Raw genomic sequence first — 15934 nt, 5'->3', positions numbered from 1 at the left:
GAAAACAGAAAATGGACCATGTAGGTCCACGTCTTCGTATAGCCCCCATATAACGGTACCCCCTATATTCGGTATTTTGATGATTTTAGCTACATTATAAACAAATTTTTCTTCAAGTTTCGCATTTAATTGTTGTAATAACTTATGACAAAAGTTGCCTATGCAGGTATACGTCGTCGTATAGACATTCGGTATTTTTAAGATTTTAACAGAATTTTTAAAGGATTTTTTTATTTTATTTATTTATTTATTTATTTATTTTTTTTTTTTTTTGGAAATTGCCAAATTTGTACCAAATGGTGGAGGGTATTAAAAGTTCGGCCCGGCCGAACTTACAGCTTTTTTACTTGTTTTATTTTTATTCCATCAAGGTACCGTAACCAAAGATTCATATTGATATCTGCACTGAAAGTGTTTTTGGCCGCTGTTCCCATACGACCTCGACCACTGTGCAATGGTGGAGAGTATTAAACATTCGGCTTATCAGGACTTAATGTTTTTATACCCTCAGTCATATGGCTAGAGAGGGTATATATCATTTGATACGGCCAAAACGTGTCTCATCGAAATAACGGTTTTGAAAAAATAGGTCTCCTTGTACCAAATCCGTTTCAGGACATTTGAAGTCGATCTAGGGATGTCCGTGTCTGGCTGGTGTGCACAAAAACTCTCGAAAGGAATATCCGATTTGGTTCAAACTTGGTACATCGTTATTCTTTGTCAAACTTAGATCGAGTTCGGAGATGGGCAATATCGGTTCTCCTCCCCCATCAAAAGGGTCACAATTTTCAATACACATAAAGCTCATACAAACGCGAAATTTACATTCGATTATATTCAGACTTTGGAAATCTTAATATTTCTATCAACACAGGATCTGTTATAAAGATGGTAGAGATCGAGCCATTCCTTCTCGTACCTCCCCCACAAAGGGTCAACTTTTTGAATACATTGGATATATCGGTTTACTCATTCTAGTACCTCCCCCACAAAGGGTCAACATTTTTAATACCCATGAAGCTCATAAAACGCGAAATTTAAATCCGACTTCATTTAGACTTGGTATATCTCAATAATTCCAAGATCTGTTATAAAGATGGTTGGGATCGGACCATATCTTCTGGTACCTCCCCTACACAGGGTCCAAAAACAAAACGCTCGAAGAGAGCGAAATAACTCTCTTCAAATTTCACACATACAAACATTTTTGTTAACGCGAGATCTGTTGTGAAGATGATATATATCTGCGAAACCCTTATAGTACCTCAGCGATTCTTTACAACTTGCTATATCTAAATATTTCTCTCAGACGAAAAATTGGATGTAAATGTTCGATTTTCTTTATATACCAATATTTTTATAAGTTCCTGGATTTTTCTGTAACAATTTTTTGTGTTGCCCAGTGTAATCGAATACGTTTTCATTATTGTTTTTCTTATAATATTTCCGAACAAGAAATCCAATATTTTTTATTTGTTATTTATCCGCATTCCCGTCATGCTCCTGCTGTTCCACAATAAGCAATTTTTCACAATGGAATTTTATGACAAATTAATGACATTTCTATTATTTGCTGTGAGCACACAAATCAACTATTACTAACCCTTTAATTGGCCATCGATAAAAGCGTGTTTATGAAGTGTTTGCGTGTCACACACTCACCAAACAGACGTTCATTCGACCATTCGTTCTCTCACCCCTTTCTTCCGCGGCGCTAAAGAATGGAAAACAACCCTTTTACTCCTGTAAAGCCTATCCGAAAAAAAGTTCATATTTCATATGGCGCCATGCTGCCTCTTAAGGGTTGAGCATAAAATAAACAATCGCTAGGCATTGAGCGGCTCTGAAGGACCCTTCGAAAGGATACCATAATTTGTTTATAATCGATTTAAATGAGAATAAAAACCCAAAATGCTCGCCAAACACTGGGAACAAATGTTATTCTGACTTTGAGTAAACATGGGGTAAAAAGCAAACGTGGTAAACACGGATGTTTGCCAAGGGGTTAAGTGGTCGCTCATGAATGCTCACCTAGTGTGCCAGGGTGTGTGTGTGAGCGTGTGCGTAGAGGCAAGGGTTATTTGTTGACCACCACGTCTATGAAAGCCCAAAATGTGTTGGCATTCTCTTTATTGTTTTTTAATTGTCCACCCCAAAACAAATAAGTGGCCAACATTTGATTATGATTTCATGTTATCTCTGAGCGTCAAAACGTCTGGTCTCTCCCCTCCAACCTTTGGCCATATGTTCCGGAGCAGCAACTCTTTATCTTTTGGTGCTGACATATTTTTGATCATTTACCCCCACCGGAAAACAGTTATTAGTAGGAATTTTTCCATTTGATCTGTGATCCCCCATTGAAGGTGCGGGAAAATGAGCTGAAAATGGTTTTGTTTACACGTTAAATTTCCGTTATCCTTTTTCCAGCTCGAAATGTTCTTCTTTGTGTATCCTTCATGACGGCCACCAGCATGTGATGACGTGAAATAATAATCACAAATGGTCCGAGTAATTTTATTGATAAATGGTGCCATCAACCCAATTAGTTTTTCGTTGAAAAAAAAAGGGTTCAACTTAGAAGAAAAGGATAGAATTCTTATTCCCCGAAAAGGGATACCTTAACGGGGATGTCATGTTTGTAATAGGTATGCCATTATGTGGGCGAAACTGTTATTGATCCCCCAGGGAAAAAAAGGGTAAACAATAACTGACAGACAATTTGATGTTCAGAGAAGAATATCTCCATATGGTCTTTTAGATCTAATTTTAATTCTTATGGATTATCGGTTATTATTTGGTACTGAAAAAAAAAACATATGGTAGTCAGGGAACGAATAAATAAATGTTCGGCTAAATGGAAAAGTTTAACAATTTTCAAAGAAAATTTGCCAATAAAATTTACAAACTAGCACTACGAAAAAATCCGGTCCGATATAGATGACTACGTTGTTGTTCAAACTCAACTATATATGTGTACAAATCTTCAACGTATCTCAGATTTGACTTATTGATAATATTATTGTTACTCCCGATTTGAGAAATATTTAAAATTGTATCGACGTTATCGAATTAATTATATCCTCAGTCATATGGATACAAAGGATATATATCATTTGATACGGCGAAACGTGTCTGGTTTACGACACTAGGACCCTTTGAACTAAATTCGTTTCCAGGACATTTGGAGTCGATCTAGAGGTGTCCGTCTGTCTTCCTGTTTGTCTGTCTGTTGTGCTCGCGATAACTCTTGAAGGCAGCATCCGATTTAATTAAAATTTGGTACATCCTAATTTTACTGTCAAACTTAGATCGAGTTTGAAGATGGGCAACATAGGTGCACTCTCTCTGATAACTCCTCCATAAAAGGCCAAAATCTACACACAAAAAAATACAAACTAGTAAAATAAAGGGTGAGATGAAAAACTGGAACAAATTTAAGACTGCTGTCATTTCTAAGCACTCGCCCGAAAGCTATTGAAATTACTCAAGTGACAGCACATTATGGTATTTACAAGCGTACAGAAGCATTTTGGTGAGAATTTTCCAGAAAAAAAAGTTATTCGTGATGGAATTCAAGCGTCATAGCGTGAATTTTTTTATTTGACTGGAAAACCACAAGTGGCTATCGTTAGAGAACTCCAGCATTTAAATGTGAATAAATATTTTGTGTATCGTGCCATCGCTCGTTACCGTGATACTGGTAGCGTAGCCCGACGTCAAGGAAGTGGAAGGAAGAAAACAGCAACATCAGCAGAAATTGTTCGAAAAGTAAAGAAGCGACTTGATCAAAACCCGCGTCGCAGTGGCCGAAGAATGGCTCGTAAGCTGAACATATTGCAATATTCCATTCGGCAAATATTAAAAAATGAGCTCTGGGTGAAGCAATTGAAATTCCAAAAAGTGCAAAAACTTACACCGCAACACTTTCGCTTGGCCGAAAGTCGTGAACTGCCGAATTTGGTTTTCTCCGATGAGAAAACATTTGTTATCCAGCAGTTTGTAAACAAAGAAAATGATCGTGTTTACTTGCCAAAGAGGTCAGCTGAAAATGTGGCCACCTTCGTTCCGCTCGTATTAATCGACCGTGGCATAATAATAAATGCCGAATAATATCGCGAAAATATTCCGGGGTGTATCAAAGTCTTGAGCATGCAAACAGACCTTGGACATTCCAACAGGACTCAGCAACAACGCACTCAGCTCCGAGTATGGGCCAAAATACCGCAGAGCAACATTCGGGCAGCGTGTAACGATTTCATTGGCCGTTTGAAGGTCATAATTCATGCCAAAGATGACCAATTCAAACAAATCTAAACGTATTCTTAAATTTGATACTATTTCCGACAGTTTTTGCTTTCATTCTATAAAATTAGAAAAAAAAAATAAACATTTATATCCAGTTCTATGCGAAATCATAAGTTACATATTTATATCCGATTTCTGGTTAAGAGAAATATTTATATTTCTATATGTTGAAATAGCAAAATGTAAAGGATCGCCCAGTTGTTTCGCAAGACAGATATATGTATTGGAAACTGTGAGTCTTGGTGGGTGAGTTGCCAGAAGGGGTTGCAGATGTATATCATCTTCACAACAGATCATATATTAGTAAAACTGTTTGTATGTGTGAAATTTGAGGAGAGTTGGATGCTTATTTCGCTTTCTTTAAGCGTTAGGTTTTTCTAATTCTTGAACCATATGTGAGGGAGGTACCAGAAAGAATGGCCCGATCTGTACCATATTTAGAACAGATCTTGCGTTGATGAAAATGACGAGGTGTGCCGAGTCTGAATGAAATCGGATGTTAATTTCGTGTTTTATAAGCTTCATGAATATTCATAATTTTGATCCTTTGTGGGAGAGGTACCAGAAATATTGTGATTGTGGGTTAGTAGAAATATTGTGATGTGTGAAATTTGAAGGCAATCGGACTCTGACATAACATTATATAAGAGTTATAATTATTCAAAATTTTGTCTCTTATTGGGAAGGTACTTGCTGGAGTTTACCGATATTGTCCATTTTCGCACCTGGCGTAGCACTTATGGAAATATTAGGATTTGCAAAGTTGGAGAAAAATCGGATTATCGTTTCTCTTTCTGTGCAAAAAAAAAAATATTTTTTTTTTGAAAATATCGATTTTTTGTGGGGGAGGTACTAGAAGGAGTGGACCGATATTGACCATCGCCGAACTCAATCTAAGCTTAATAATAATATTGCGATGTACCAAGTTTGGACCAAATCGAATACTCCCTTCGAGAGTTATCATGCGCACCAGTCCGACAGACAGGCAGACGGACGGACGGAAGGACATCGCTAGATCGACTCCAAAAGTCCTGAAATGGATTTGATCCAAAGGAACCTAGGGCCTAAAACCATTTGAGAGACGTTTGACTTATCAAACCTGTAGTCATATGGGTGGGGTATAAAAATTCCTCGCTTTGATTCTGAAAGTCCCTTAGAAAATGTTCTGAAAAATTCACGCTTAACGCTTCGCTATTTTGGAGAAAATACAGTTAGAGAATCGTTTTAAAAAAATGCGTCGGCCCTTCAGAAAATATTTCCAAAGTACGTTTCTATTATAGCTCTGATTGTCCATTGGAAATTCTTTACAGCTCCCTAAATCTTTGGGATTATTGATCTGACAGTTTCGTAGAATATATTCAAATTATCACAATTTGTAGCCATTTTTATAAATTTGTAGCCACTTATAGTTCTAATGGACATTCGGAAAAATTAAAAATTCCCGGATTATGGCTCTAACTGTCCTTTAGAAAAATATACTTGAAAATGCACTATAATAGCTCTGATGCTCTTTCGAGAAATTCTTTAAAAAATCGTCTATTTGGAAATAATTAAACCTCAAATCTCCTCCATACGACGAAAAATAAGTCGTACGAAACTTAATATTTGCTCCAAGACATTACTTCTTATAACCTCAACATCCACCTCAACCATATAAAGTGAAAATAAATTCATTCAAAATGCATATTTAGGTTGGGTTTTACAACACCATTATTAGGATTTACCTGAGTATTAAATTGGGCACTTAAAACGACACAATGACCAGTACTAGAACAATTGGTCCTGGCTAAGTCTATGCTTTTATTAGCACATAAAATTTGTTTAATTTCTATTTAGTGGAAGATAAAAAAGATTTAAAAGCTCAATAAATGGCAACAGTTAGCAGTGGGGCGAAGCTACGAAACTATTGGAGCAATATTTGGCAAGCACCAAAAACAACTAATGAGAGGTAAGAGAGCAGAGATTTCATTCTATTCCTGCAAGGACATAAAAAATACTCAACTACATGAAAGTAAATCTGGATTAAAACAACTACCCACAAAAATTTATAAAATCCAAGGCAAGAGCAGGCAAAAATGGTGGAAACGGTGGGAACGGGCGATTTCTCACTTCAAATGGTGTGCGGCGACATTAGTTGCAGGTATTTGGTGGTTAGTAATTTTACACTGCCAGGACTAGCAGCAGCACAGCAGCAGGTCCTTGTTCGTTTGTTTTAATCAAACATTCATTGTTCGAAAGGAAATCCCCTGCTACAATTTCACTCCCCGCTTTACGTTAATACGCATTACCACCTTAATCGCTTTGTTTTTTCGGGAGGTGGAAGGATTAGAAAAAAGTATTACGTCCTTTTTTAGTTCAATTTCTTGTTCCTTTTTCTTTGCTTGTCAATAGAAATTCCTACCTTGCCATTCACTTTCTTTCTTCTTTTCGCTTTCTTTGATGATGTTGCGGCACTGTTTTGGTGTTGCATGAGATAGGTTCCTTGGACTCTAGGGTTACAGGTTCCAAAGGATTAGGAGGCGATTTAATTCGAAATTACGGAGAATTTGTTTTTATAAAACCGAAAGTGAAATGAGTTCAATTACATGTGTGGTTTTTAATTACAACACAGCAATGGTCATGTGTAGACACCATGTAGGGGTCAGGTAGATCCGGTTGTTTAAGCTTCCTCAGGTTCCCATTTTTTTTTTATTCTTCGGCACAATTTCTTTAGTCTCCCAGGGAAGGAAATTTGAACGCAGTCAGAGATGAATCACTTTTTTATAAAAAATAATAGATTTTCCCTTTAAATGGGTCTTTTGATCTGTAACCGCATTCTGAACTATTTTGATTGTTTTCAGGTTGCGGTCTCTTTGACATCTGTTAATCGGATAATACCTTTGTGGAATTCCCATTTCATTCACTGTAAATATATAAATATTGAAGGATTTCATGGTACTCGTATTTTAGGGATAGGAAATAGGAATATTGAAGTTAAGGTAAGGTTATTATCGGTGTTTTTAAGAAAGGATTTTGAAGGACTCTATACCTATTATAGGAATTCTAGAATCACGCATATAGCTTCAGAAAATATTGTTAAAAATCCAGACCAGAGCTCTGATAATTCTTCATAAGATATTCTCAAGAAATCCGCATGTATAGCTGTAATAGTCTTTCAGAATATCTGTATAGTGACTGACTGATTTATCAAAGCCCTAGAAAAACGGCAGAATCGAGAACCTTGTAAATTTGCATGTAGATCCATATTGGTGTGTAGGGGTGAGATAAGACTGGCTTTTTGGAAATTCGAACTTGAAGTGTACTAAAAGGTACTAAAATTACATCCATTGTATTGATCAAACGGATATAGCTAGAATTGACATTGAAATTTGGAATGAGGCTCGCTAAGGGGTTGTTCACTTTTTTAGTGTACTAAAAGTTTCAAAAAGCCTTAAACTTGGTACCATGTAGTATTACAGTGTCAGATAAAAAAAACTGCAACAAAGTCAAACGCCATAATTTTTACATTCTTTTTTAAATTTTATTGAATGAAAGCAAAAAATGTCGGAGATAGCATCAAATTTTAGAATAAGTTTAGATTTGTTCGAATTGGCCTTCAACCGGCCAATGAAACCGTCCCACGCTGCCCGAATGATGTTCTGCATTATTTTTGCGCATTCCCGGCGAAGCGCTTGCTTGAAGTGTTCGACACTTTGGCAATTTATTAGTGCCAACCTTGCTTTCCAAAATACTCCAGACCAATAGTCCGGAGATGTTGGTGGTTAGAAATGAAGCGAGGAAACTCATTTTGTAACCATTCTTGGGTCTAAATTCTGCTGCCAAAATATTTGTGTGTCCAAGGCTTTAATATACCCTCCAGAATATAATATATATAATATTCGGCATCGGAGAAAACCAAATTCGGCAGTTCACCACTTTCCGCCAAGCGAAAAAACTCTTTAGCTCCTTTGAGTCTATTTTCTTTCTGTTGCAGTGTAAGTTCTTGCACTTTTTGGAATTTCAATGGCTTTACCCCGAGCTCATTTTTCAATATTAGCCAAATGGAATGTTGCGATATGTTCAGCTCACGAAATCTGAAATTTGATATTAGGATTACTGGTAGTTTGTCCGCTTAAGATTTGGAGGTGGTTTTGGAAATCCGTACTAAAAAGTACTAAATGGTACTAAATTTGGTATTTTGTTGGATGTCTAAAATTTGGGGTGAAAATTTTGTGCGGTTTGGTTGATACATGGCGAGTATTTGAAAAGGCATTCTGAAAAGTACGAAAAGTACTGAATGGTATCAACTTTGGTATTTCGGGAAAGGATGTTGTGTAGGATAGACAGACTAAAGGATTTTCGAAAATCTAACAATACATGTACTAGAAGTACTAAAATGCACTAAAACTAAATTTGGTACCATTTGGAATTATGTGAACGGAAATTTGGTTGGGGAATCATTTCCAGGAAATGGGGAGCAATGTAAGGAGAAGGTTTTGGAAAAGAGTACTAAGTATAAGAACTGTACTAAATGGTGCTAAATTTGGTACCATCCCATTTTGGGTGAACGGAAGAAGACATTTTATATGTGTAGTCTGGATATATAGAGGTGGTTTCGGAAATATGTACTATAATTGTACGAGAAGTACTAAATGGTACTTAATTTGGTATTGGCTGAAGGGATAGGGCTGAAATTCTTAAATTTAATATTGAGGTCTCAGTTGGTATCTGGAATTGAGATATGAAGATCGCTTTGGAAATCTGAACAATAATTGTACGACAAGTATTAAATAGTAAAAAAATGGTATTAGGTGAAGGAACAAAGCTGAAATTCTGAATTTTGAAATTGAGGTCACTGTTTGGTATCTGGAAATTAAATATGGAATTCGCTTTGGAAATGTTCTAAATTGGGTGAAGGGATAGGACTGGAATCCCCAAATTTAATATTGCTATCTGGAATTAAGATATGGAGGTGGTTTTGAAAATATGTATCAAATTTATACGAAAAGTACCAAATAGTACTATATTTGGTACAAATAGATATTGGATGAAGATATATGTAGTGCTTGAAATCTGAAATTTGGTATAAGGCCTTGGAAATGTGTACTATAATTGTACGAAAAGTACAAAAATTGGTAATTGGTGAAGGGATAGAGATAAAATTCTGAAATTTTACATTTAGTTTACTGATGGTATCGGCGTTTGAGATTTGGCGGTTATTTGGAAATGCGTCGTACGAAAAGTACTAAATGGTACTAAATTGGGTATTGGGTGAATGGATAGGGCTGGAATCCTCAAATTTAATGATGAGCTCTCTGTTGGTATCTGGAATTGAGATATGGAGGTGTTTTTGGAAATCTCAAAAATAAAGTACGAAAGAAAGTACTAAATTTGGTATTGAGTGAAGAAACAAAGCAGGACCTCTGAACTTTGACATTGAGGTCAGTGTTGGTATCTGTGGCTAAGATATTGTTCGAAAAGTACTGAATGGTACTAAATTTTGTGTTGGGTGAAAAAATAGAGCTGAAATCCTTAAATTTTATATAGATCTCACTGCTGGTTAATATATGGGGTGGTATTGGATATGTATATTATGTGTCCAAAATGTACTAAATAGTATTAAATTTGGTATTGGGTGAAGGGATAGAAAAAAATTCTGAAATTTGTTATTCAGATTACTGATGGTATCTGTGTTTTGTATGTCCTATATTTGTACGAAAAGTACTAAAAAGTACTATGTTTGGTATAATTTGCTATTGGGTGAAAGGATAGTACTTAAAATCAGATAACTGGTATTAGAAAATTTACTGTATTTAATCATTTGGGTTCGGGTAAACGGATGGAGTTGGAATTTTAAAATGTTGATATTGGAGTAGGATTAAGATTTGGCCGTGGTTTTGGAGAAATGTACTAAACAAGTACGAAAAGTACTAAATGGTACCAAATTTGTTATGTTAGAATGGCATAGACTTGGAAAACTTAAATTTGGTATTGGAGTCACATTTTGTTAGGTAATGTTGAAATTTGGAGATGTTTTTGGAAATTTATGCTAAAAAAGTACTGATTTGTAGTGCGTTTGGTATTGGGTCAACGGGTAGTGTTTGAAATCTGTATGAGGGTCTTTAATATTGTTGTGGCGCCCGACGTCAAGGAAGTGGACGAAAGAAAAGAGCAACATCAATGGTTCGAAAAGTAAAGAAGCGACTTGATCGAAACCCGCGTCGCAGTGGCCGAAAAATGGCTCATGAGCTGAAGATATCGCAATATTTCATTCGGCAAATATTGAAAAATGAACTCGGGGTAAAGCCATTGAGATTCCAAAAAGGCAAGAACTTACACCGCAACAGAAAGAAAATAGGCTGAAAATAGCTAACGAGTTGCTTCGCTTGCCCGAAAGTGGTGAACTGCCGAATTTAGTTTTCTCCGATGAGAAAACATTTGTTGTCCAGCAGTTTGTGAACAAAATGATCGTGTCTACATGTCATTGAGGTCAACTGGAAATGTGCACCTTCGGTTGGCCTCCAGAACTAAAGCGCCGGCCATGGTGATGGAGGGGCCCGCCATAACAGCCGATACTCGTTCTCCGCTCGTATTAATCGCGCCATCAAAATAAATGCCGAATATTATCGCGAAAATATTCTGGAGGGTGTATTAAAGCCTTGGGCACGCAAACATTTTGTCCGCAGACCTTGGAAATTCCAGCAGGACTCAGCACCATCGCACTCAGCAGGCGCCACTCAAGAATGGTTACAAAATGAGGTTCCTCGCTTCATTTCTAGCGCACAGTGGCCACCAAAATCTCCAGATACCAATCCGTTGGACTATTGGAAAGCAAGGTTGGCTCTAAAAAATACCAAAGTGTCGATCACCTCATGCAAGCGCTTCGCCGGGAATGGGTTAAAGTACCGCAGAGCAGCATTCGAGCAGAGTGTGACGGTTTCATTGGCCGCTTGAAGCCCATAATTCGTGCCAAAAGTAACCAATTCGAACAAATCTAGACTTTTTCTAACATTTGGTGCTATTTCCGACATTTTTTGCTACCATTCAATCATTTAAAAAAAATGTAAAAATTATGGCGCTTGACTTTGTTGCAGTTTTTTTATCTCACTCTGTAAGTGTGCGAAAAATACAAAAATTCATTTAACTTGTTACCATTTACCAATAAGTGAACGGATAGGTGGAGTTAGGGAGATACACCTAATTGCTTCAAAAAAGTCTCACCACTTCTATAGGGATTATTTAAGGATTTCACTCAATTAATTATAAGAGATTTCTTTTCCACAAACACGCTATCAATTTCACACCCCTTTCATCTGATTCCCTATTTTCGATTAACACTTTTTTCATATTTTCTGAAGGCTGTAACATAAAAAAAATTTTGATCTTATGATACGCACAATATAATGAGAGAAGCCATAAGATTATATAGGTTTTGCTTTTATACTGACAACAAAATACACACTCGCACAAAAAAAGATACCCTTCATTCATAAGGATAATCATTTAACCCTTAACCAGAGGTTAAAATCCACACTGCCAACCAAGCAAAGAAACATGTCTAAGGATCTATAAAAAATGAATTACACACACAAGGCGGCAAACAAGACAACATTCCTTTGTGCCAGATCCTTAGAAAATAAAAAGGGTGTGAAGAATAAAAAACTATATTTTTTATCAATGAATTGAAGGGGGCAATAAATAAAAGAGGGGAAGGTTGAAAGGAGTATAGCAGCTATTGTCATTTCTATCGTTAAAATACCACAGCAATAACAACAATGGGCGAAACACGGTTAAGACAGCTAATGCAACCCTAACTTTTAACACCGCCATCACGTCACGAACTTCTTTAGACTTCTTCTTATAGGTAAGTATCCTTGTGACAGGATGTTAAATTGTTCATAACAAACAATTGATTTTGGAGTAAAAAAATGCAGCCATAACCGAAAGATGAAATAAAGGATTCTCAAGATTTGCTATGCTCTCTCTCCCTCTCAATGAAATGTATTGTCCTGGCGGCTTCAAAGAGTTTTGTGAAGGTGTTTTGATTTATTAACACGAAAATTGTCGCCTCCATTGTATTTAGCAAAATTGTGATCATGATAAGGAGTTGATGGTGGAGAATCCTTTAAATTGTTGAAACTCCGTTGACAGCAACATATGAGCCATGAAAATCAATAAATTGTTGTGAGAGTGTGGGATTAATTGATGAGGCATTACATGGGACTCTGGCATCGATATCGGCAAAGATTAAAGGGAAATTTTTTTACGGATTGTAATTCATTGCTCTTGTTTTTGACATGTCCAGTATAAACATTGGATATTTTGGAATTGAAACGATCGGGAATGGAATATGAAAGAAGAAATGTTTTGAATAGAAATTTTAAGAGACCTGCTCGCTGAAATTAATCCTTTTCAGATTTTTTTTACCTTCAGCCTTATGGCTACAGCTACTGATATATCATTTGATAAGGCCAAAATTGATTTCAGACCCATGGTTTGTCTCTTGGTACGAAATACATCCCAGGACATTTTAAAATGATCTTTCCACGTTTTCTTTAGCTTTTACATCAGATAGCTTTCGCGGGAGTATCTAATTTGGTCCAAACGTATTACGTCCTAATTTTTATACCCTCCACCATAGTATGGTGGGTATATTAAGTTTGTCATTCGTTTGTAACACCTCGAAATATACATTTTAGACCCCACTAAGTATATATCCTTGATCAGCATAAAATTCTATGTCGATTCAGCGATGTCCGTCCGTCTGTCCCTAGCTTCCGAACGAATTGAAGTAGACTAACAAAATTTTACTTAAATGTATATTATGTTTACAGGACTTTTGGTATTGAAAATGGGCCATGTAGGTCCACGTTTTGATATAGCCCCCATTAAAACGGTACCTCCCGATATTCGGTATTTTGATGATTTTAGCGATATTTTTCACCGGAATTGTTTCAAATTTGGTATTTGAAGTTCGCAATGAATACTACAGCCTAAGACAGAAAATTGTTTGTGCAGGTCCACGTCTTCATATAGCCCCCATATAACGGTACCTTCCGATATCCGGTATTTTGATGACTTTAGCTGCATTATTCACCGCTTTTTTTTCTAAGTTTCGCATTTGAATATTGTAGTGGCTTATGACAAAAGTTACCATGTCGTCGTATTGACCCTGATATAACAGCTACATTCGTTATACATTCGGATTTAATGGTTTTTGAGAATTGTCAAATTCGTTCCAAATGGTGGAGTATATTCAAGTTCGGCCCGGTCGAACTTACAGCGTTTTTACTTGTTTGTTTTACCTTCAGCCTTATGGCTACTACTACTGATAAGGATATATAAGGCCAAAAGTGCCTCATCGAAATAATTTCAGACCCATGGTTCGCCTCTTGGTACGAAATACGTTCCAGGGCATTTGAAGATGGTCTTTCCAACTTTTCCTGACTGTCCGTCTCTGGGACTGGTTTTTACGTCAGTAACCTTTCGCGGGAATATCGCCTTTGGTCCAAACTTAGTACGTCTTGATTTTTTTGCCAAACCTAATTTAAGTTCAAAGTTAAGCCCCTGTGGTGCGTCCCACACAAAAGTTCAAAATTTGGCAAAAACAAATAAAAATCTCATTTTGATCGAAGTCCAAATTTGGCAAGTTGTACTATTTACAATAGACATCGATCAAGAGAGAAAATGGGCAGCACTGACCCACTCCTTCTTGTAGCGTCAAAATGGGTTCGTAGAGGTGAAATAAGGTTGGGTGTTTGAAAATTCGAACTATAAGTGAACTAAAATTACCAAAAGGTACTAAAAATTGTACTGGCCTAAATGATAGATCTAAACATATATTTTTTAAAATTCGAATTATAAAGGTACTAAAAGTGCTTAAAGATACCATATTACGTACAATGTGGTATAATGTGGACGGATAGAGGGATGCTGTAGACATTTTTTATATAAATTACGTTGAGGAACTAAGTTTGATATAAGAATGTGATTTTGAAATTTAAGCTGAGTGTAAACACTGTACTAAATGGTACTAAATTTCGTATAATTTAGATTTGGGAGAGCGGATGCGGCTAGAGATTTGAAATGTTGATAATGAAGTCACTGTTAGTTTGCTTGGTTCAGATTTAAAGTGGTTGTGGATATTCATGTTTAGATGCTGCAACAGCAACAAACGCCATAATTTTTACATTTTTTTAGGATCAAATTTTAGAATAAGTTTAGATTTGTTTGAATTGCTCACCTTTGACACGAATTTTGGCCTTCAAACGGACAATGAAACCGTCACACGCTGCCCGAATGTTGTTCTGCGGAATTTTGGCCCATTCCCGGCGAAGCGACACTTTGGAATTTTTTGGTGCCAACCTTGCTTTCCAAAATACTCCAGACACAATAGTCCAACGGATTGGTATCCGGCGATTTTGGTGGCCATTGTGCGCTGGAAAAGAAGTGAGAAACCTTATTTTGTAATCATTCTTGGGTGACGCGTGCTGAGTGCGATGGTGCGGAGTCCAGTTGGAATGTCCATGATTTGCGTGCCCAAGGTTTTAATACACCCTCCAGAATATTTTCGCGATAATATTCGGCATTTATTCTGATGCCACGGTCGATTAGTACGAGCAGAGAGCGACCATCAGCTGTTATGGCGGCCCACACCATCACCATGGCCGGCGCTTGAGTTCTGGTAGCCAACCGAAGGTGCACATTAAAAGCTGACCTCTTTGGCAAGTAAACACAATCATTGTGTTTGTTTACAAACTGCTGGACAACGAATGTTTTCTCATCGGAGAAACTCAAATTCGGCAGTTCACCACTTTCGGCCAAGCGAAGCAAATCTTCAGCTCTTTTGAGTCTATTTTCGTTCTGTTGCGTTCTAAGTTGTGGCACTTTTTTTAATTTCAATGGCTTTACCCCGAGATAATTTTTCAATATTTGCCGAATGGAATATTGCGATATGTTCAGCTCATGAGCCATTTTTCGGCCACTGCGACGCGGTTTTCGATCAAATCGCTTCTTTACTTTTCGAACCATTTCTGCTGATGTTGCTGTTTTGTACCGTCCACTTCCTTGACGTCGGGCTATGCGAGCATGATTAAAGTAACGAGCGATGGTACGAGACACAAAAGATTTATTCACATTTAAATGCTGGAGTGAGGGGTTCTAACGATAGCCACTTGTGGTTTTCCCGCCAAATATAAAGAAATCACACTATCACGCTTGAATTCCATCACGAATAACTTTTCTGTGGAAAATTCTCACCAAAATTATTTTATACGCTAGTAACCAGTATAATGAGCTGCCACTGGAATAATTTCAACAGCTGTCGGACGAGTGGCTTAGAAATGACAGCAGTCTGAAGTTGGTTGCAGTTTTTTCATCTCACCCCATATGGCGGGGGGAAAACAATATAAGACACGTGTATCGGGGTTTCGGAAGTTTACATAGCAGAGTAACCTAAAAAAAAGGAAAAATGTCCCAATCCCCTGTTCCACATTTTTCGTAGTTTTTGGATTAAGATTTCTTGAAATCCTTGCATTTTAAGCATGTCTCCAGCAATATTACGTATACCAATGTAAGAATTTATTTCATCGAAATTTTTAACCCTCATGCGAGTCTTTTTGGCCCTTTTTCAGAATTTGATTAAAACTCC

This window comes from Musca domestica, unplaced genomic scaffold, assembly GCF_030504385.1.
Source record: "Musca domestica strain aabys unplaced genomic scaffold, Musca_domestica.polishedcontigs.V.1.1 75, whole genome shotgun sequence".
Classification (NCBI taxonomy): domain Eukaryota; kingdom Metazoa; phylum Arthropoda; class Insecta; order Diptera; family Muscidae; genus Musca; species Musca domestica.
The sequence above is the reverse complement of the archived record's forward strand: the minus strand, read 5'-3'. Positions refer to the sequence as shown.